The sequence below is a fragment of the Rattus rattus genome, chromosome 4 (genome assembly GCF_011064425.1).
Source record: "Rattus rattus isolate New Zealand chromosome 4, Rrattus_CSIRO_v1, whole genome shotgun sequence".
Lineage (NCBI taxonomy): Eukaryota > Metazoa > Chordata > Mammalia > Rodentia > Muridae > Rattus > Rattus rattus.
In genome coordinates this window covers 108747174-108772334 of record NC_046157.1, presented here as the reverse complement: position 1 = coordinate 108772334, position 25161 = coordinate 108747174, and the positions used below count along the sequence as shown (strand labels likewise).

At 37.8% G+C, this 25161-nt stretch overlaps 1 protein-coding gene across 2 annotated transcripts in view; it reads right to left on the bottom strand.

Moving 5' to 3' along the window:
• The window catches only part of Khdrbs2 (KH RNA binding domain containing, signal transduction associated 2), a 449495-nt gene that overhangs the window by 216385 nt on the left and 207949 nt on the right, over nt 1-25161 (bottom strand). The gene's annotated exons all lie outside the window — the stretch shown is intronic.

Sequence of the window (25161 nt, the reverse complement as noted above, 5' to 3'; positions counted from 1 at the left end):
TTTCTGATTCATATCTCTGAACTTATATAAGCATCTTCAAAAAATGGGCAACAACATGTAAGTGAGAAACTCTGTTACCTGTCAACCTGTGTGAGGGGAGGATTATTTTACCAAGAAACATTCTATAGATAAAGAATCTTAAATGTAAAAAGACAAACAAACAAATGTAGAACTGGAATTAATAAAGGGTATTGTGCATACAACAGGCAAAATTTCTTGTGAAGAAATCCTTAAAGACGTATTAAGTGGTCTCTTCATACACTGGGGTTGAAAAACTGAAGTGCATAATTTGTAGCTATCTACTTTGAATGAACATTAAATGATGCATTCTAGTATATATATATATATATATATTCCTACTGTAATAGCTGTATTATAATCACTTCTGCTCACATAGTCATCTAGTTCTTTAAAATGTGTTAATCTAACTGTAAAGACATCCAAAGGTAGGATGAGGAAAGTCAGGACACAGAAAATTACTGAATACTTTATAAGATTCACCATCCATGGGATATTAGTCCTAAAGTAACCTTAAAAGAGATATATTTCCAGCAATGTTTAAAGTGCACAGTTTAAGATGTGTAAATAAAAGGCACTTAACACGTCCGTGTCTGTGTAAGCAATCCCTGTCCTGTGGTGATCCATTTTATCTATCAATTAATCTATTAGTCTTCCTAGCTAAATCTATCTCAATCTATCTCTCAAAATCTCTTTCCTTCATTCCCTCCTTCCTTCCTTCCTCCTTTCTTTCTTTCTTTCTTTCTTTCTTTCTTTCTTTCTTTCTTTCTATTTATTTCTAATGCTAGAAGTTCAAAATCACATTACAAAGGTTCTCTAACTTTAGTTTCCATAGTCTTATTAGAGTAAAATAAAACATTATTTGTACAATAAAGAAAATGTCCCTTAGACTCAGGCAAACTATTTACTAAACTTCTGTAATTATACCTAACAAATGTCTTAGAAAACAATGACGCTTTCCCATCAATGAAAATATGTTAGTTATGTATCCAGCATAATATTAATATACTTAATAAACTTAATATACTTAATAAAATTAATAAACTTAATATTATATACACTGTTTCTAATCATTTTTATTTACTACTAAGAGTTTACATTATATAATTTTATTTTATTTTATTACTGTCAGGATTTATTCCTTGGGGAATTAAACTCAGGGCTCATGTATTCTAGGCAATTGCTCTACGTCCATTTTTGAGCCGTGATTGGAAAGAGATAATGTTTAAAAATTATTTATTTCTTGAGATTATAAGCTACATAATTTCTTTTTCTTCCTTTTTTCCTTATTGTCTAATATACTTCTTGCTGTCTCTCAGATTTATATTTTAAATAGTATGCCACCATGGCTTTTAACTTAAAAATTAGCTGGTAGAATTCAGCAGGTTTTAAAACATAAAAAAATCACTTTGAGAATGGTACTTGGGACAAGTGGGAGGGAAAAGGTGGGAGAGTTCAATGGGGGAGGGAAAATGTGAGGATCAAGATGATAGCAACCAAATTCATGATACACATATATGAAACCGTTACAGTTCACAAATTCTTTTTTTTGATGTTTATATTGAGGGCCAAACTTGCAGTTATACAGGCCAGAAACATCTTTAAAGAGAATCACTTCACAGTCAGTATAGTAAAAACTAGCAATGGATATTGGAACTAAGATGTTTTCTATTCCAGGTAACAATATTTACTACACACAAAACAAACAAGTGTTTTTGGGCTCCCTTTGGGATTCTAGGACTATTTGCTGCATGACATAAATATGAATTCAAAGTTGATAGGCATCACATAGAAAGACATCATATGAAAGCGCATGGATTACCTGAGGACTCATATCTACCCACTTATTCTGTGGAAGGCTTCTTCAAGCTGTGTTCTCTCTACCTGGATATCAACAGTAGCGCAAGGCAAAATATGAGTACTACTAATATGGACTCAAATTTAGAATGATTCGGAGTCTTAGAGAAACTTCTTATATTTAGAAAATAACCTCGAAGCATCACCCACTCCACTGATTGTTAAGCATTATAATTACTGAGGATTTTCAAAGCACTTTCATGTATTCTAGGTAACTGGAAGTAGGGGAACTCTTGTTTCTAATTCAAATAATAAAATGTCATAGTTAATACTAATGATTTATTTATATAAGGTCTTGTTCGTATAAGTTCACTTTGACTGTTTAAGTATTATCTTTTAATTTACACTAAGTCATTCTTTGGTGTAGATGACTGACTGGACAGACAGACACATTGATGGTAGACAGATCCTAGAAAATCAGCATTGTTTGGTTTGGTGTTGCCATTTTCCTCTTTCTGCTTCACACTTGCACTAAAATCTACGTGCAAACATCCCAACAGAGAGATGTAAACTGATATTAAGCAACATCATAACAATTCTAAAAATTCTGACATGAACCTGGTTTATGCCAGCTCAGCTTTGACAGACGTGCAGAATTTCTATTTATACCACTAGCTCTTGCAATGGTTGCTCTCCTGCCTGACGACAACAACAATGTATTTCAGTCACCAACCAAGGAATGAGGTTTCTACAGCAATTAAGAACACTGTCAGCCACAAAATTGTGCAAATGAAGCACCTACTCATCTTCACGGAAGACAACCCTTTGTAGGAGAAAAAGTGCATGTGAATCATACAAGCCACAGAAATCACAACAATCTGCCAGTTTAATGGCAGAAAGAGCATGCAATGGCCTTCCTTCCCACTCAGATGACACACGTGGCTTGAGAAATTACATTTATAGGATGACTCAGAAAAGAAAAGTGAGTCAGAAAGAGATGAAACCCAGACAACACATTATGGACAACTCTGTTGCTAATGGAAGGTCGTGAGCAAATTCAAGAGTACATAAGGTACGTTTCTCAGCTGAGAAATGGAGGGTCTGGAAAGAAACAGATGGTGATAAAAAAAAAAAACAGCAAAAGGGATCAGGACCCAAGGACAATCCTGCCACCCAGTCAAGCTCTGTCAAATGGTAACAGAAATATTCTGGCAAAAGAAGGTTTCCTGAGCATCTTGGAGAGCCGCAGCACGATACAAGGACCAGCATTCCTTGGTGTGCACTGTTTCTGGAAACACCTGTCAATTTGGGCCCCAGAGTTGCTGGCTTTACTGGCTTACATTTATGGGGGAGTGTGAGGGGTGTGTGTGTGTGTGTGTGTGTGTGTGTACATGTGTAAGATAATTTCAGTAAAAACAAGTAGCATTTACTGAGTACTTTAAGCATCAGTGACTAGCTAAATGCTGAGAGAAGAGCCCTGTGGACTCACTGCTCCAATCATCTATTATCTTTACCCATTTCCTCATGCAAGTGCTGGGACCCAGAGCAAGAGCCTCATCCAGTTACAACTAAACAAAGTAACAAAGCAGACTGTTTGTAGGTCCCCTGCTTCCATTTCCTTTTTTAAATGTTCAAAGGCCAGGATACTAATCAATGCACTTTCTTTGCTATAAACAATGTTGATTCCCATGAAGCATTTTATTGCCTTTTACTCTGTCCCTTAAATAGCACATTAAGGTAAATTCATAGATTATTAACAAGAAGAACAATGTCACGTTCATTGACAAAGTTAGCGTAGAAACTTTGACTCTCTTTTTTTATTGGATTTTTTTATTTATATGTCAAATGTTATTCCCTTTCCTGTTTTCCCATCCATAAACCCCCTATCTCATCCCCCTTCCCTTCTTCTATAAGGGTGTGCCCTGGCTTCAACCACTCCCCTTCCCACCTTCCCACCCTGACATTCCCCTACACTGGGGTGGGCCTCCAGACTTGGCAGGACCAAGGGCTTTTCCTCCCATTGGTGCCAAAAAGGCCGTCCACTGCTACAAATGCAGCTGGAGCCCTGGGTCTGTCCATGTATAGTCTTTTGGTAGTGGTTTAGTCCCTGGGAGCTCTGGGTAGTTGGTATTGTTCTTATTGGGTTGCAAGTCCCTTCAGCTCCTTCAATCTTTCTCTTTCTTTTCATATCCTGGTGTTATAGATTGATTCATAGTACTGAAGTTGCCATTTCATTGTCTAACACCTTCAGTTTATATGTCTTGCTATTCTTCATGCTGCTACCTTCTATGGTCACTATGGCAGCCATAGTGAAATCCCTCAAACAGATAATATGAACCCAGCAAACTTCCCATCCTCTTCAGTATACACAGAGAAGCTCTTGAGGTCATGAGGCTGGTGTCAGCAAAGAAAAAAAGCTCATGGGATCGGGCTAATTCACTATTTCCCACATAGTCCTGAATTCTTGGTCACTATGCAATGGCTGCTAGACCATTAGAGTTCACCAACATGTCTGGCTTCTGCAAATGATAGTTGGGTGTCAAGGTCTCAAAACTCTATGAGACTCAGCTTTGACCACATATTAAAATTCAAGTCAGTAGTGCGTTGCTTGGCTACCTTTTGGTCTGACCTAGAGACACATTCAAACAACAAGTATCTGGTAGCTGATTTACTGTCATGGTTACTAGTGGATCTGAATTTATCTTGTATCTTCCTCTGTGTGTTTTCCCTGTCTTAGTCTTTGTACTTCTTTGGTATTTAGATCTGCACTACTGCACTGTACACTCCATGATCTAGCAAAACATACAACACAATGAAATTCTCTAGATTCACAGTCTCTTGATGGACAACGGTTTTCTTGTTCTTACTTTAGTCAGGGTCAGAAGAAAAATAGGCTTCCTTTGTCTTCAGCAGTAATGGTTTTAAACCATTATTTTTCCAAAATATAGATATTTTAAGGGCTGGAGGGATGGCTCAGTATTTAAGAGCATCAGTTTCTCTTCTGAAGGACACACATGGTAGCTCACAACCATTACTGGTTTTGGAGGATTTAGTGCTTTCTTCTGGCTTCTGCATGTGGCTATGAATGGATGTAGTACTCAGACATACATGGAGGTAAGTCACTCATACACATGAAATTTAAAAAAAATTAGAAAGATATTTAACCCCACCTTATGCCATTGCCTGTAAGCTGCACAGTGGTGTGTGCTTGTGATTTAAATCTTGGTGTACTGCAGCGAGCTGCTCATCACCATCTTCAGTTTCTTATCCCTCATGAGCTGCTATTCTGAGTGATTGCCATCTTAATGGTCCTATCCTTGATTTGCATTGATTGTAATTGCTTCCTTTTCTCAATGCTCCATTTAAATACCAGGAGCTTTGCACATAGCTTTGTTCTAAGCCAATCTTAAATACTTCCACTGCAACTGATCTTCAAAACATTACAATCTTCCATCCATCTTCTTTTCCCCTGCATCCTTCTTGCCATCTGTCTTTATTGTCTATTCTACTGAGCATTGCCCTACGATCTACAATTCACAGGATGCTCTTGATAATGCCTTTAATCCTCTTGTCTCTTTGTCCTAGCCTAACAGAAACCCAACTCAGGGTTTCTGCCTGTGAGCATGTCTATTAGACAGGTTTTATGGTATGCTAACAAAATACTTAACTGAAGCAATGTAGGAAGGGATTAATTCAGATGATACAGCCTATTACGGAGCGGATGGTATAGTATGTATAGTGGGACCAGGTTATGGTTGTGGCAGGAGGAGGCTGCCTGCTCATCTCTGAGCAGGTTCTGGAAGCATCCAAAATGAAGAATTTCTCTTCTCTTTCTATTCAGCCCACAACTATGTTAAAAAGATCTTTCTCTATCCACTCTCTTTCTCTGAAAAAGGTCCTCATAGATACAAGCAAAGTTGTACTGCCTTAATGCTCTAGGTTTTTATTAACTAAATTAACCATTACAACAACTCTGTTTTAAGTTACTCTTGACAGCTAGAGGGAAAGAAAGAACGAACGCATTGTAGATTCTGTGGCACTACCACAGCCTTAACTGCTCCCATTCCAACAACTGCTCCTTCTTCTGTGGGATTCGCTAGGCTCTACCAGTGCTCACATTGTGTCTGTCTTTCATATTTCTTGGGCTTTCCACCCTCATACTTGGCAGATAACCTCACAGATATTTGCTAAAAAGAGAATCCAGAATGCAAAATATTGACTCAGAATAAAAAGATTATAAAGGCAGACTATAGAGATGGCTCAGCAGTGAAGAGCTGCTCTCCCAGAGGTCCTGAGTTCAATGGCCTGCAAGCACTTGGTGATTAAAACAGAGCTGAAGGGACAACCATCTGTAATGGGATCTGATGCCCTCTTCTGGATGAAGTGTCTGAAGACAGTGACAGTGACTCCTAGAGACACACACAACACACACACACACACACACACAGAGAAAGAACACACACACACTATATATATGCATATTTCCAGGGTTGCCACTACCCACATGAACTGCCTGTTCATAGGTAAAAGAAATATCCTAGTAAGCTATATTTAAATTTGCCCGAAATCAATTATTCTTTAAAGGTTAGATATCATGAAATCTTTATACAAATAGGAAACACGGACCTGGAAAGCTTCTCAAATTTAGATTATTATGGATATTACAGACACAAATAAGTCAAGTCTGGTAGCTCTTAATAAAGTCAGAGAATAAATTAAATCGAAAACACACCCATTTCAGCCAGATTTCCTTTGGCATTAACAAGCAGTGAAATAATCTACCACATACTGCCAAGCCTCAGAGTTCTGTAGACCGATTCTGAAATGCAGTGTGTAGTTTGTGGCAGCCATCTGCTGAAATCATTTTATTTCCTGTCATTCCGCTCACATGAAATTAAAATATCGATAGAAACACTTTCGGCATGGAAATTGGAAAAGTTAATAGGAAAGTCAGTTAAAGATTTCAGCAGACTGTATAGTCTAGGCTTTTTTTTTTTGGATACTTCCATTGTTCTAAATTATATAACAGGATGGAGAGTAAAATATCAAATGCAACAGTGCAGACTCTGCCAAGTAAAAGTTAAAATATGATGACAATTATGGGATAGGCAAAATGCAATAGAGGAGTCAATTCACCACAAACACTGTCTGGATGCAAAGGCATCCTTACGAGCAGACAGACTAACTGCACCACAAGTCTTAGGCCCAGAAGAAAATACCAACAGTGTCTACACGCTGCTGTCGGAATGTCTTGGCCTGCCTCTGTGCTTTCGTATTTCAAGCTATGTCCCTGCCTTTCCATCTCCAAAGACGTAAGATGAGGTTCTGATTTCATTTTTTAAAAGTAACTAAATTCCCTTTTTGTAGAAAATCCTTGTCAAGAGCACTCTGTGAAACAGACAGCTTAGAATTTGTGCACATTGTCTTCATCTCTGTCACTGATCTTGTCAGGAATCTTTCAGACTCCTGGCTTGGTTTCTTGGATCTCTGAGGTTTTCCTCGGGACCCAGATGCTTCCTCTTTAAAATGCCCTATTTAAGCATTTCCCCTCTGAGCTATCCCTCTCCCAGCTGTGAGCTGCTTCTTTACCTGGGTTTATTGAATAATTTCTTTCCCCTTTATTCTAATAATTGCATTGGCCATAGGTGGCTCTTAGTTGTAAAATCCCTGGATATTCTCCAGGACCTCTGCCTTAGTCTCTACTACCCTGCTTCTGTAGATAGAGAAAGCCAACAAGAGTTAATCACCTCTAAAAATGATTCATGGGCCTTTCACCCAAACACAATTGAAAAGCACAGAACAATCAGTAGATCCTGGAGAACTTCTACTCCAGGGTCAAATAGTTTGTAACTAATAATCGTATTTTAGTTCTTTTATACGATCATTTAAGTTGTTTCTTTGTATTGTAATTAAATTGACAGAACAACAATGTATTTCAGTTGATAAATGTTAGAAGGAATGTCTTTTAATATTTTCATACATGTAATAGCAAAATCATAATGAAGTTTCAGGTCAATGATGAATGATGGCCACTAGTGACATAAACAGTCATTGACTAGGAAGAGGCATTATTTAATGAAACAAACATCATCTAAAAGAGAAAGCACATACAGACCAATCTGCTTTGCATATAATATTGGAGGGGGAATTATTTGAAATACAAATTATCACTCTGAAAGCACCTATTAATTATAAAATAAATTCACAGTCAAAATAACATAGATAAAGTCATAGATACACCTCTTTTATAAAGAAGAAATTTAAATGGACATTTGCTAAAAATAAAACAAAAAATAATATATTTGTAATTTTGTTGTTTATTTTAAGACAAAACAACAGATGTGCTATGATAATTTTTTATGCCATGAAACAAAACACAAAGCTAAAAGGTAGGCCCTTCAGAAATTAGTTTTGGATCACTGTAAGAAAAAAAGTTTTAAATGCAGATGTTAAAGTATGATATGAGAAAGGTAATAAACATCTGGTCCCTTCTGCTGGTTTTTGGAGCAATTTACAAGTATGAATATTCAAATATGTATCCAGTGTAAAGTAACAGAGAGAAATTGTATTTGTCTGGATTTGTTTTACCCAACTAGCCAACTGTTAGCAGTTACAATTACATATAGTTTGATAATTTTGCAGAGGAAGATCAAATAAAGTCATCTATTTTAGAAGCAAGAGAAACACTGGGCTTAAGATCAATGAAAATACAATGACCTTATATTGGTTACTTTTTTAATAAAACAAACATTTCAGCTGGAAACAAGGTTTCAAATCTAAAGAGTAAAATTCAGTTAATGATATTTTTTTTCTGACTATTCTAACACATTTGCTGCAAGAAGATCAGTGATATTCTTTCTTCCACACAAGTTTATTTTTATAGGAATTACGTTCACTGCAACGCGATGCACTGAGCTATCCTGGCTGGGGATAATAGGAAATACATGATACATTGTTGTTAGCATAGAATGTAAGGAGCCTGCATTGGGAAGCTTGAGCAGGGAATCCCACCAGCAGCGTACAGGATAAATTCCTTTTGGAGGACTGCCTGTGAGCTGACTACAGTTTTCCCTTCGGTAATTCCTGGGACTAGACTCAACGCTCTTAGAGGTCAAGCAGCAGTGTGGACCTTCCCTGTAATCTCAGAGGTGAACATTGCATCATGCTACGATAAATGCCCTACAATGGACCGTCCTGCAGTTACTCATGGAGCTCATAGGGCGTTCCCTCACCGCTTCCTGTGCAGTTATTTACGGGATGCCTGTCGTGGCCAGACCTAGAACTGATTGCTGGTGGTAGTGAATGCATAAAACAGAGGCCACTGGATTGAACTTCCCACTGAGGGGAAGTAGACAGTAAGTCGCAGAGATAATTTGAAGAAAAAGATGTAAGGGAGTTTCAAAAAAGCTACAAAATGAGCTGGGAGTGCAGGCAGGATGCTGTTCAAACTTGTTTCTGGGGGAAGGATTCACTGTTGGAAGAGTGACATCTAAGCCCACTTTTGGGAAAGATGGTGAAACCTACAGACCTGAATCAGAGGGGGAGGCAGAAACATGTGGCCCAAGATTCTGAAGAAGAGGCAGGCCTGCTTAGGCCAACGTAAAATATCAAGGGGAAAGGGTCTGGGACACAGGAACAAAAGAGGAGAGGTGGAGGATATTAGACCAGAGTGAAAAACCTGGGCTGAGAGAAACACGTGTGGCTGTTCAGCATGAAATAGAATAGAATGACACTGAAGAGACTTCAGGCCCAGTACCTCCATGGTCCCTATGAGAGTTTAAAGGGAGAGACCATATACACAGTAACATGTTTCAAAGAACCAGAGTATAAAACATTGTTCATGTTGTAGTATTTAATCACACACTAATTTCTCTGTTGGCTATGATGTGTGTGTGTGTGTGTGTGTGTGTGTGTGTGTGTGTGTGTGTGTATGTGTTTGTGTGTATGCATGTGCAGGCTTGTGTGTATACAAATGTGTATATATATGTATATATATTTACATATGTGTATATCTATGCATGCATGAATGGGTATGCATGTATTTTATATTGTTGGTAAAGTCCACTGTATGATTGTGTGTGAGTGTACGTGTGTTTATATGTATCCCTGTACATGTAATTGTGTGTATGCATGAGACTATGTGCATACAAATTTGGATATAGTTTTTGTGTCTACATGTAAGTATTAGAGTGTGTGTGTGTGTGTGTGTGTGTGTGTGTGTGTGTGTGTATGTGTGTGTGTGTTTGGGTATGTATCCATATGCTTGCTTGTACGTGTACATTTGTTTCTGAGTGCGTATTTGTTCTTTTCACTCAACACTCAACAGAGATTTGTGTTCTACAAGAAATGTTGCAGAAAATGAAATTAATAAATCCATTCATGTTCTAAAGGCTAGAATATCTTGCAGGCAATCTTCAGAAGCTTTGATAGGCATTGGGCAGCAAAGCATCTGAATTTCTAATCCCTGGCAGGATTTGAAGGGCAGTTTTTTTGTGTTGACCATCAACAGTATAATCATATACTTTGAACGTTTATAGCCTTGTCAATAAAGCCAATCTTCTTGCTCACTGATATAAAGCTACTCTTTGTACCACTCTTGATGACACAATAAATGAGGTGGCCATCCCAGGATGTCTGCTCTGGGAGAAGGAAGAGTGGCATTGCCCTCAGTCAGCTGGGGAAGGAAAAATGAGATGTGGTCACGAATACCTATGGTAGCACATTGATAAAGTAGCACCGTGACCAAAATCTGCCCTCTGTAACCGGGGTTTCCACTGAGTCACATTCATGTAGGAGAACATGAATATGTGTTATTTATTTATAATTTCATGTAAAATGTATTTTTCCACAATCTGGATTGTAAGCTATGGTTGCTATACAGTTGAGGATCCATTGATGATCATAATTAGTGGAACATGATAAACACATTTGATTGATATTTGTTAAACTTATATTCTTCATCATTGACTTTTATATTTTCATACTGCCAAAAGTTAGATAATACTGGAAATCTGTCAGATAACTTGTAACCTGTAATGATAAAATGTTTTATATAAATCACACAATAAAAATATATATTGAACGGCCCCCCATGTTAAATGGCAGTTCCGTTGGTTAGAATTTAGATGTTTAATGTGGCATATCACATGTAAATCTGTCCTTTCTTGAAGTTGACTGTGATTAGCAAGAAATCACCCTCAACATTAAGAGTTGTCTGTTCATTCAATTTTTATTTTGCAAAATATTTACAGCAGATTTGTGAATTGTCAGGCACCAGTGATCGGCAACTAGTTGGTAGTAAAATCAAATATGGCAAGGAGCCATTTTGCAGACAGCCCTGATGCAGACAATACTCTATGTTCACTCGTCTGCCAGGATGATGCCCTGAGTGTGGAATGCTGTCATGTTTAGAGCTCTGACAAATTACAGGACTCAGTGTGATGGAACATGTTATTATAATACAAACAAATACAATTCAGTAATCAGAGAACACCTGGTAATGCAGCTATGAATGCATGGTATGAAGTACATACCTTGGATGACATAAATACCACTATTCCCAAAAAGCATCTTCAAAGCTGAGCTATTCCTATGATGTTCCTATGAGTGGCTCCTATGATGACTAGAGCCTCTAAAGTCTAGAAAGAAAGATGCTGGTATGAATGAATGTTGAAAAAATGATCTTTAAATATTTTCAGTGGTTGTTTGTGAATTTCATGCAATGCATTTTGAGCACACCTTGCACCCTACAAGTTTTTCTTATCTAGCCGTTCACTCTCCCTACCCAACTTTGTGGCCTACTTTTTTCTTGTTCTTTTCCCCAACCTATCCAGGGCACTCTGTGCTGCCTTGCCCATCTACACTTGGGTGTCGAACCATCCTTGGGAGAGTCACACACAGACCCACACCCAACTCTCCTTCTCCCAGCAGCTGTCAATTGTCAACCGCTCTTCAGTAGGAGTGGGACTTTATGAACATCCTCTCAATGCACGCTGGGGCTTTGTCTGGTGTGAGCTTGCACAGGCTGTATGTACTCTATCATGACTCGTGTGAGTTCTCACGTGCAAGTGCCCTGGTGTGTCCAGAAAACAGGATAGTGCTTCTGGCTTTTACAGTCTTCCCATTCCCTCTTTCCTTGGGAAGAAGGGCTGGGTCCAGGAGGAGACAGCTGGGCTGGAGCAGTTAGTACAGATGCTGCACTTGTGGTTCAGTGGGGCAGCATTGGCTTAGCATAAGCAAGGCCCTGGGTCCAATTTTCATCATTAAAATAAAATTAAATGAATGAATAAATAAATAAATAAATAAATAAATAAAATAGGAAGCAATTTATTTTGAGAGTTCTCTAACAGCCTAAAATGATACAGCTTGATATACAGCGGCACACTGAAGGCCGTGTTTATGAAGGTCTTGTCCTACATTTCTGCTTTTCCTTTGCCCACACTGCGGAGTGAATTGCCACAAGATAGCCACTGAATGCTGTGTTCTACATTAAAGGAAGTTCTCTAATTCGGTCATATCGGGGAATGTGTCTTTTCATTCTCCAGGCTGATTTTAAAGACTGTAGAAGGGCACTGAGAAATCTAAGTGTACAGCTTTTTCTTGATAACAAGAAATGGTAGCTCTCACAAGGCTCTGCCTTAGAATGATTTCTACACTATTTTCAAATGCCCTGGGTGAAGGAACCACTGTGTATTTCTCTTTAACGTCTATCTATTCACGTGTATCCACTAAGGAAAAGGCAACTGTTAAGATTCTAGTTGCGTCCTATGGGTGGCCCATTCCAATTCTGTTTCCGGTTGACTCTGTACCCTCTGATGAGACTCCAAGGGGACTCTGGGCTTCTGTCTGTACTCCTTGCCCTTTAGTACACTGCGATACAAAGTATTTCGCCACTTTGTCCTGCCTGTCATTTACACGTGGCATCACTGTGGAGGTGATCAAGGGTGAAGGCAAACGACACTTAAAAATTCGTACGCACTGTAGAAATCGTGGAGCAATAAAAGGGAAACTATGAAAATTCAGGCGAATACCCTGTAGCTGTTCCTGCTGTGTCTATTTCTTTCGGTCAGAAGGCATGGGAGCTAATGGTGCCAGGCTGACGTTTGTGCCAGCAGGGTGCCTGTAGACCCCAGTCCAGCTGTGCTTACCACTGCATGAAGCTAGAGTCCAGACTCTTGGCAAGTATCCCAGCCCCGTCCCTGCACAGTCCCCCCAGCATAGCCTGCTAGCGCTAGGCTGCCCATCACTCAGCGTTTCGATTTCTAAAAGCAGATGTTTGTGAAGAACAAACCGGTGTCTCGGAACCCACAATCTATCATCACTTGCTGTGATCCGATTGTTTTTCGAATGTTTTAAGGTAACTACTGATGAATTTAATTAGCTAATATGATTTACAGGCGTTGAGCTACCAGGGAATAAATTAAGGAATCATTGTTTTGGTCTAGCTTTCAAGTGATGCTGACACCCTAGTCATAACATAAATAACAGATGAATGAGGCACGCAGTGGTGGGAGAAGTCTGTTTCAAGGGGAAAAAATGCTTAAACAGATTTCAACACAGGTGTTTAGGCAAAAATAGCCTGCCGGCATGATAAAGAACATCTTTGGAAAAATACCTGTATTTTGTTTCTGTATGTGGTAAACAGAAATCCAGATGCTTGTACATAGTGGGATGTTTTCACCGTTCATGCTACATTGCATTTCATATGCGTTTGTATGTAATCCATAAATAACAAATAGTGTTTTGTAGAATTTATTAATCACATTTCAATCACATTAATACCTGCGGTTTAAGGTATAGTAAGTATTGTTACTGATTTTAAAAGGAGAGTTTGATATTGTCTTCTTAGATTTTTAATAGAAAAATATAAAAAAGGGATGCTGAGCTCAAGTCAAATGGATACTAACAGACAGTCTCGGTACATTCTCAGTAAGACTTTAGGGTTGGTAGTGGGCTAGCGGCTAAGTGTCCGCGAAGCAAATGCTGTCAAGACAGTGATCACTACTCTTCATCTGAATCCATGAAAGTTTTAAAGAAGAAAGAAGACCAAATTCTGGATGACTGGATACAGCCTACACTGGGCCTGGGAGGAAGTTGAAAATATGTTAGACATATCTACTCTACCTATCATCTAAATGTTACAATAGATAATTAAAACAACTGGAATGGAGGAGATGTTTAGTTTTAATTTATCATTACTTTCCACAGATGTTTCCCTCTCCTAAAATTCCATTTTTAATCAGGCAAAGCCTGAGTAGAAATCATGGGCGCCCAACATTTTCTAGACAGCCTAGATGAGGACTAGAGGTAGTTTTGCTGTCCTAAAGCATTTGTTCTGGTAAGTCATGATAGCCTTTCTTCTTTGTGATATCTAACAATTTTCTATTATTTTCAAAGAGTCAAAAATGAGTAAGTGAAATGTGTCCATATGGATGTTCTGGACTGTGGAAAATGCTCCTTTTCAGAGCACACATTAAGGCATTTATTGTGGAAGAGATGAGGAAACAATGGGGCTATTGCAGTTACATATATCCGTATCTACATTTACTTTTCAGATTATAACATAATCACATAATTTCGACTTTCCTTTTCCTCCCCATAAGCCCTACCACACCCCAGGCTCAATCTCTGAAAGTTATAGCCTCTTTTTTAATTAAGTGTTCTTATTACATACAACTTAGGAATACATATATATTCCTTAGTATAACCTGCAGGATTTCTGAATACTATTACATGTATGCATGCTTTTAGATTGATTACTTGCTGTTGGGTAACCATTTGATGTGCTCTTGCATAGGGAAAGGCTTGCCAACATAAGTACCTGTAAAATAGCTACTGATATTTTGATAAGAGTTTAACTCCATTTCAATTGGAGATGTAAATTTATGCTATTACGATAAATTAATCTGAAATATAAAGTTTACAAACAAATTTCTTTATAGTCCTCTATACTTTTTTTTAAAAAATTAGTTACACATACTGTTTCTATTATTAAGGTGAAAATTTTCAGGATACTTAGTAATAGACATTAAATTCTCATGTTTATTCAGGCCCACACATTCTCTTCCATTGACATCAGACCACAGGCTATGATTTATATTAATGATAAAACAAATCCCTAAACAAAATAGGTCATAAATATACTATAGTTTATAGAGCATTTATATCATGTTAAAATGAAATTGGAAGTAAGAAATCTGCTGTAAGGTATTTATAAAATTACCTCATTATAAGATAAAAATATCCATTTAGTTAAACGTGTAACTGTAAGTAATTCTGCTTTCCTGCTGTAGCTGTCTCCAGGTGATTTGAGGCAAAATGACCTTTTCCCAATATATAGAACATTTTAATTCAAAATATAGAATAAATTTAGCATCCTTATGTAGTTTTAGCTATGAGTTTTTACACTTTCTTTTCCTATGTTACAGCTTTGCTGCTCTCTAGCCTTGGATCTATGCACATGAATCTAGTGGTTTTTTTGTATGAATGCTATTAAACAGCTTTCAAAATTCCAGTTCTATTTTCTATTCTGTTTTCCAATTTGTTTGCCTATCCCTGTAGGTTCACTGTGGTGTTTCATTTACTTAGTTTTGGTTATCTGTCCTCAATACCTCTCTTCTCCATCTCTACTAAATCAAAGAAACTTGTCCTTAGAATTACAGTAATGTACTAAAACACTCTGGGGTATTCACGGTGCTGAGGACGATTGGTAGTTCACTGCTCATTGTTATCAGGGTATGCACTTCACCCAATCCAAAGCCCATGGAATATTGCAGAAGAGGGGGACACGGAGAATATGAAGATCGATTGCTGAGATCACAGCTGTCTTACTAGTGCTGCATCACCTTGACATTGATAAACCCACAGAAGTTGGAACACAAGACTTGGCCCCTAAACATAGAGTTATAGATGGAAGATAGATTCCCAGGATTGCCACTAAAAACATGATGATGACAGGAGGCCACTGTCTTCAGGGACAGAATGACTATGCTCCAATGCATATCTCCAAACCCATGTCCATTCTGCAGCCCATGTGAAGCCCAGTGGATCACTAAGTGTGGTGGTTTTGAATGAGAATCTATCCCACAAGCTCACATGCTTGAATGCTTAGCATTCAAAAGGCCAATTCCTTTAAAAATGTATTCCAATTCATTAGACATACAATTTAATAAAAATAAACTATTTAAAATATCCTGTTTGGTTAAAGTCATATAAATCCAGCACAACACAGTTGGTTAACATGTGAGAGATTGGACTTGAGTAGGGTTTCTTTCTTTTGTGTTTATGAGGAAAAACAAACATCAATAAAAGTCATGAAGATTTGTAGAAAGGAAAGGAAAGACAAAAGGAAGAGGGAACAAGAGGCAAAATATATACCTCATCGGAGACTGAGTCAGTGTATCTTGGAACCTAGAATCAGAAATAGATTTATGGGAAAATACTTTGAATTAAAGGTGATATTCCAGGCTGTCTAGCTTGAATCATAATTCCAGATAAACAGAAACTTGAGAACGAGGAGCAAAGACAGTATTCAATGCTTAGAAGGGAAAAAGCCGGGCAGAAGCCATGATAACAAATTCAGACTCAAGGAATTGCAATCTGACTGAGGAGCTGCTGTTAGTGATGTGAGGATAGAGTGCTGATAAGAAAGCCACGTAGGAAGAACCAGAGATATGAAGGGCTTATACATCCTCTCAGGGACATGCACTTCCTGTACTCTTCCATGGACGAGTTCAGTCTTCTGCACAGGTCTGTGTAACTGTTTCTTTAAACTCAGATGATGGCACATACCATTCTGTCTTTCCCTCGGCTTCTGTTTGCTTCCCTTTCCCTTCACACACATACACACAGGAACACGTGGCAAGTAGGCAATATCGGCCCCTTCCTCCTGCTCTTTTTGTGGGTATCAAATAGTAGTTAAATTGACAACCTTATCATGAATATAAGAACATATGAAAGCTCCAGAATAGTGATTTCCTACACCCAGCATTGTTTTCCAGTCAAGAACAATGGAAGAATCAATGATTTATGTTCTTCTTTCAATGTAGTTTCTATTGCATGCTAAGGAAACATACTATTAACCATTTCTACTAACCAAGAGTGGACACACTGTAGTGGGGGAAGGCATCAACGAGCTTCTGGAAGGAAGTCAGGGAACTTATATTCAAGTATCAGTTTTACATTTCCACCATAACAAGACCTCTGCAGCACACCACTGACTTGCCTTTAGAGTAACTGGAAAGCATTGCTATCAAGTTGTAAGTGTGTTTGTGCTATGAACACAATAGGCCACAAGACAGAAAGCACAGGAAAACATCCTTGAATATCCTGATAAAGCACAAGGGATATACTACCTGCTTCAGCACCGGAACTAATGCTGGCAAATATTAATGAATTATAGTAAGCTCAGATGTGACAACTCGGACAAGAATACAGACATAGGATGCTCAGGATATAGAGAAACTTTACCATAACTATATGAATACTGCCATGGTCATATGACCTCTATTGTTCTCCTCAGTACTACAGGATGATCTGGTAACATTCATGCTTTCACAATTTTTTCTTTTTATTAATTTAATTTACTTTTTATTTATTCATTTTATATCCTGCTTACTGACCTCAGCCTGGTCACTCCTTCTACAATCCTTCCCCTCTCCCCTTCTCCTCTGAGCTGGTGGGGGCCCTCCTGGGTATCCTAATTTACCCTGGCACTTCAAGTCTTTTGGAGGCCAGGCGCTCCCACTCCTACTGAGTCTAGACAAGGCAGCCTAGCTATAGAACATACCCCACATACAGGCAATAGATTTAGGGATAGCCTAAAGACCCAGCTATACCACTCCTGGCCAAATAATCAAAAGATGCTCAATATGTTCATATCAGCTTTATTCCTAATACCAGAAACTGGAAACGATGTAGATTTCCCTCCACTGAAGAGTAGATAAAGAAAATATGGTACATCTACCCAATGAGATACTATTCAGCTATTAAAAACAAAGCCATCATGAATTTTGGCAAATTTAAGGAACTTGAGAATATCATCTTGGGTGAGGGGTAACCTAGTCACCAAAAGACATGCATGGTATGTACTTACTTACAAGTGGATATTAGCCAAGAAATATGGTACAATGTTATGCTTGCACAGTTTTTAAGTTTTATCTGTAAAACAGAGTTCTATATGTGTCTACTGTTGTCCTGCCTTTGAAAATTTCAGAACACTTAATTTTCAAGGAAATGGGAACTGTCTGCAACATTAACTTTACACCTGCTAGAAAAATATCCAATATAATACTTCTGTACACTTCTGTAAATAAGAATGTTTAGTCCACAGCGGATCACTCGTGAGTAGGACACATGGTGTTGGCAATCTCCAAGAGACTGTGTTTTAGTTGATACTTAGTCTGTGCAGAATATGTCTATTTTAAGGTTTAAGAAGAGTGGTTGCAAACATTTTATTAGTGGGTAATTTTCCTTTAATTAAAAAAGTCTCTCTGTTTATAATTTCTACTGTTGTGTGTGAATTATCTTCCTGAATCTTCTCCAATTTCTTGAATAAGCCTGGAAATCAAAAACAAAGGACAGAAAGGGGGAAAATGTAACTCATTTTAGGAAAATGTGCTAATAGCAGATGGTGTTTTTCTCCCTTCAGTGCGCTCTGGAAATCACAAAGGACCTCTGGGACTGGGCAAGATTAGTTAAAAGACCTGTGAGTGAAAAATTTATTGTGGCTGAAACAAATGTTCAACAATGGTTGGAAAATGTTAAGTCCCAGATGAAAGATGTAGTTTCAAAGCAACAAGAAACCCTTAAAATTATAAACTTCTACCTGTTTTGTTACATGATAGCAACAGGAATGTCCACTTACAGAACCCAAGCCCTAAAATTCCAAGCTCAACAAGAAAGAAAGAAAATGATCTTTCGTAAAATCTGAGATAGGGAAAGCCAAAAAGAATAAATTGCCCATCCCCATGCATATACAAAACCATGTGTGCTGGAATAACCCGAGTCATGTCACTAAGTGCGGATCACTATCTGCCCCATGATTTGATTGTGCTAGTTGGAGTTGTCTGAACAATCACAATAATAATTCTGTTTTAAAATAATTTCATTTTTGTATATTTCATTTCATGAGATCCTAAACTGTTCTTAATGTGACACACAATTGTGGAAAAAGTCCAGATATTTCTGATGATACCAGTCTAATTGTATTTTTCCTGTTTGGACACACTAGGTGCCAGGGTATACCTCGTGTATTTTAGTTAAACCATATTAACCTATCTACCTTCCTTCCTTCCTCCTTCCTTCCTTCCTTCCTCCTTCCTTCCTTCCTTCCTTCCTTCCTTCCTTCCTTCCTTCCTTCCTTCCTTCCTTCCTTCCTTCCTTCCTTCCTTCCTTCCTTCCTTCCTTTTTCATTTTGTGCAAGCAAACGGAAAACAAGTAGAGTAGCTATACTGAGAGGTGGGGGGCAGGATCTGCACTGGCTATCATTGCTTGTCATGCCATTAAGGAAGTCTAAAATGATCTCTGCAATCCCAGCATCTTTATTAGAGCAAATTACTATCCTCTGGTCATTTCCACCCACATTCATTGCAGATGAGTATTCATAGATAACAGTGACACCATAGGCCTAGTATTTCTGTATTTCTTCTGAATCTGGTTAATGCACTTAGGAACTTTGATATTAAGTACAGATGTCTAACTAAACCGAATGCTAGCTGTGCTGTTCTTCTGTTACCAAATGTGGAAAACTCTGTTACTAGAGGTGAAATGCTAGGTTCATTTATACAAAAGTCAAGCAGGCTTGCTGTGCTATGGACTTACGCTACTTACAGACTTAGACATTCTTGGAACTTAGCTATGTAAGGGACATTGCTTATTCTTCTTGGGACATGTAACCTGACAACTTAAGTCAAAATAAAATATATGGAAATATGTATGTAATCAATTTTAGACAGCTCAGTATCAATATGACACATTTTCTTATGCAATCTTCTATTTTTTAAAATAAATAATGTTTAACTCATTTAAAAAACCAAAATATTAGTTTAGAAGTGTCATATGATATAAAAAGACATTGCTAAAATTTAAAACTTGTGGTACAAAAGAAAGTAACTCTGGATGGCTTCTCCCCTAAGCTTGATATAGAGAAAGATCAGTTATTTAAATGTGGAAGGCCTAGCACGTTTGGGAAGACATACACTGTGTGTCCCTTCCTTAAATCACAAGTATATTAGCACATTTTGCAACCAAAACAGGAGGGATCATCAGAAACCCATGTACTGTCAGGCTCAAGGGCTTCTGGGAAGTCTAGATCAGAGGACTAGCTGATGAAGTAATTTTCTACCTATAGGAACAGGAATATCTGTGTTGGAAAAATAATCTTAAGAATAGTGTTGGTGGAGAGAATATTTGAGAGTGTTTTTCTTGTAAAAGGTTTTACTTTGCTCATAAGCCAAGTTGACACAGATTCACTTCAGTCTGTGATCCACGACGAGCTTGAAGACAAGAAAATGAACTGAATGAACAGGCTGTCAAATGCAAGATGGCTGCAAATATTGGAGAAATGTATGCCATTTTTAAGAATTCATGGATTTGATTGGCAAGTGTCATATTGAGTATTTTTTGCATCTATATATTTTGGTCTGTAATTATTTATTTGTCGAGGTTTATGTGATTTGAATGTCAGGGTAACTAAGCTCATGACTTTGACATTAACTGTTTGATAGTCTTTGTAGAATTGTGTGTAAAAACCACCTAGTGCTGTGCTTTTATTACTCAGGGGATTTTTTTTAAATCTTTCAGCCTCTTTGGGCCTCAGATCATGATTTTATTTTTTTCTCCATTTTATTAACTTGGGTATTTCTTATTTACATTTCTTTTTTTTAATCACTATATTTTACATTTTTAGTGTAAGTTATTAGGAGAGAAAAATTAAGGTTAAGTTTTTGAGATAATAAAAAATAGAGAAGAGTCTTAATTTATCCACCTCCCATATCAATTTATGAATTGAATTTGTAAACCTAGATGTTGGAGATCATACAACCCCAACTCAAACATTGACATGCATTCTTACTCTCTTCTCAAATAGAAAGTATTTATGAAGTATACTTTTAATGGGCTTTACTTTCCAACTAAGGGCTCTCTAAAAAACTGTCCTAGGCTATGACAAGGTTCTTTTATAGTCTATACACTTTGAGCATCCCTAACCTGCATATCAACTCCTAGATTCAGCATCCATAACTGCATATTAACACATAGATTCTCACAGTATCCCTAACCTATGGAATTTTCCTGACGTCTAATTTCTTTCTTTTTTTTTTTTTTTTCATTTTTATTAACTTGGGTATTTCTTATTTACCTTTTGATTGTTATTCCTTTCCTGTTGCCGGGCCAACATTCCCCTAATCCCTCCCCCTCCCCTTCTCTATTGGTGTTCCCCTCCCCATCTTCCCCCCATTACCGCCCTCCCCCCAACAATCACATTTACTGGGGGTTCAGTCTTAGCAGGACCAAGGGATTCCCCTTCCACTGGTGTGCACCCAGGGAGCCCAGGGTCAGTCCATTATAGTCTTTGGGTAGTGGCTTAGTCCCTGGAAGCTCTGGTTGGTTGGCATTGTTTTTCATATGGGGTCTCAAGCCCCTTTAAGCTCTTTCAGTCCTTTCTAAGATTCCTTCAACGGGGGTCCCGTTCTCAGTTCTGTGGTTTAATGATGGCATTCGCCTATGTATTTGCTGTATTCTGGCTGTGTCCCTCAGGAGAGATCTATATCCGGTTCCTGTCGGCCTGCACTTCATTGCTTCATCCATCTTTTCTAGTTTGGTGGCTGTATATGTATGGGCCACATGTGGGGCAGGCTCTGAATGGGTGCTCCCTTCTGCCTCTGTTCTAAACTTTGCCTCCCTATTCCCTGCCAAGGGTATTCTTGTTCCCCTTTAAAAGAAGGAGTGAAGCATTCGCATTTTGGTCATCCTTCTTGAGTTTCACATGTTCTGTGCATCTAGGGTCATTTGAGCATTTGGGCTAATAGCCACTTATCAATGACTACATACCATATGTGTTTTTCTGTGATTGGGTTATCTCACTCAGGATGATATTTTCCAGTTTACTCAGGAGATTTTTAATGTACTTTTATTTCACTGGGGGTTATAGAACTATTTAAATTGTTGATCTGATCATTTACCATAATCAAATGGGCTTCTTTCCAGAGATACAGGGATGGTTCAACATATGAAAACCAGTAAATGTAATCAACAATCTACACAAATGAAAAGAAGAAAACACCCATGATCATCTCATTAGATGCAGAAAAGGCCTTTGACAAACTGCAACAACGTTCATAAACAATTCCTGGGAGAGATTACAGATATAAGGTCGATAACTAAATCTAATAAAGGCAATTTACAGGAGGCCTGTAAGTAACATGAAATTGAATGGAAAGAAATGCAAATGACTTTTACTAAAAACAGGAACAAGACAATATAGTACATTCTCTTATTATCTGTTCAATATAGTACTTGAAATAGGTCTTAGCTATATCAATAAGACAACTGAAAGAGATCAAGGGGATACAAAATAGGAAGGGAAGAAGTCAAAGTATCTCTATTTTCAGATGATATCATACTATACAGTGAAACTAAATCTTACAGCTGATAAACTGGTCCAACAAAGTAGCTGGCTACAAGATTAACTCAAAAGAAAAAAATCAGAAGCCCTCCTGTATAGATTTAACAAGCTAAAAGAGAAAAATCAACTACAGAATCAACACCTTTAACAATATCTTCAAATAATAAAGTATATTTTGGTGTAATTCTAAACAAACAAATAAAAGATTTGCATGATAAAAACTTCAAGCCTTTGAAGAGAGAAATTGAAGAAAATATCAGAAGATGGAACAATCTCTTATGTGCAGGATTGGTAGGATTAACATCGTATTAATGGCTATCCTACCAAAAGCAATATACAGATTTAATGCAATTCCCAATAAAATTACAACTCAATTCTTTATAGACCTTGACAGGATAATTCTCATCATCATATGGAAAAAACCCAGGATAGCCAAAACATTCCTAATTTTAAAAAAATGACTTCTGGAGGTCTCATGATTTCTGATTTTTACTAGAGAGGTTAGTAATAAAACTGATAGAGTATTGGTATAAAAGAGACATATTAATCAATGTAATTAAATTGAAGATCCAGACATAAATCCACACAGCAAATTAATACCTGGAGTTTTATAAAGAAGTCAGAAATAAACAATGAAAAAAAAAAGAAAGCATCTTCAACAAATGATGCTGGCAAAGCTGGATGTCTGTAAGTAGAAGAGTGTAAATAGATACATATTTATCACCTAAAAATAGGTCCATATTTATCACCATGCACAAAGTTCAAGTCCAAGTGGATCAAAGACTTCAACATAGAAATAGTCATACTGAACCTGGAAGAAGAGATAGTAGGCACTAGCCTCAAATATTTTAGTACAGAAGGTGATGTTCTAAACAGAACACCAATAGCACAGACAATACAATCAACAACTAATAAGTGGGACTTCACGAAACTTATGCAAGTCAAAGGACACTATCAATTGGACAAAGCAGCAGCCTACAGAATAGGGAAAGCTTTTTAATCAACTCCCCACTCAATAAAGGACTAATATCCAAAATATGTAAAGAATCCACACAACTAGATATTTTAAAACGTAATTCAATTAAAAATGGTGTACAGATTTAATCAGCGAATTCTCAGCACAGGAATCTAAAATGGTTGAGAAACACTAAAATAAAATGTAGAAAATCCTCAGTCATCAGGAAAGTACAAATAAAAGCTTCTTTAAGATTTCATTTTATTCCTGGTAGAATGGAAAAATCAATAACACAAGCATCAGATCTTGCTGGCGAGAATATAGAGCAAGGAGAACACTCCTTTATGGCTGATGGGAATGTAAACTTGCATAGCCACTATGGAAATCAATATGGTAGTTCCACAAAAAGTTGGGAAGCAATTTACCTCATATTCAACTGTACTACTCTTGGGCATATACCCAAAGGATGTTCCATCCTACTACAAGAACACTTGTTCAATAATGTTCATTGATGCTTTATTCATAATGGCCAGGACCTACAAGCAACCTAGATGTACCTCAACAGAGGAATGGAAAATGTAGTTACATGATGAAGTAATACTCGATTGCTAAAATACGAATGAAATCTGCAGGCTAATGGATGGAATCAGAAAAACAATATGCTGAGCAAGGCAATGTTGACCCAGAGAGGTAAATATGGCATGTATTCAGTTAGAGGGCTATTAGCATATAAGTACATGATAACCAAACTACAATCCATAGGCTCAGAGAGGTTTGGTAATGAGTAGTGGTCTGGGGCATGCATGGAGCCCTGGAGAGGGAAATAGTAGATTTTATGAGTGAGCAGAGGCTGGGAGGGGACAGGAACTGCTGGGTCTGCTATAGGGAAGGGGTACTTGGAAAGATTGTGGGGAGAGATGGCTGGAATTTTAGAGAAATCTTGAGAGTGTTGTGGAAACTTACTGCAGTTGAAACTTCCTGAGGTCTATGAAGGTTACCCTAATGAGGACTCCTAGTAATGGAGAAAATGGAGTCCCAACTGGCCAGCTCTTATAGTCTGGTAGGGTCTATGGGGATAGGGAAGATTTTTATTCAGTTGAGTTGCTGACTAAAGGAGTCTCATGGAAATCCAAAACCAATCCAGGCTGTCAAAAGAATTGCACTCTACAAATGGACAGTGAGACATTGCTGCCAAGCACAACACCCACATATTGAACATGGAGAAGTAGAGATGGTGCCAACGTACAGCCTTCAGTCCTGTGTTCTAGTCTCTTTGATATGGGAAAGTACTCTACAGGCTACCAAAGCAGAAGCATGGACATAAACCCATCTATAAAACATTTGTCATACAACCTGTCTTGCCTGTAGGAGTATCCAGCCAATGTCTGATTTGGCTTAGAGTCTTCTCCATGACATGGAACCTGTACCCAACACTGCTTGGGAAACCAAGATCCAGACAATAGATAGCCCATTCATCTAGCTTGAAACATTATGGGTCAAAAAAGAGGAGAGAATGAGAAAGAAAAAGAGAGAAGGAGTCAAAATATGATGTAGTATTTACATTTAATTCTCTAAAGCAGTAGTTTTCTTCCTGTGGGTTGTAACCCCTTTGGTAGTGAATGATACCTTTATGAGGGTCTCATATCAGATATCCTGTATATCAGAGACTTATAATTTGTTATAACAGTAACAAAACTGCAGTTGTGAATTAGCAATGAAAATAATTTTGTGGTTGGGGATCACTGCAACATAGAGTTTAAACTAGTTC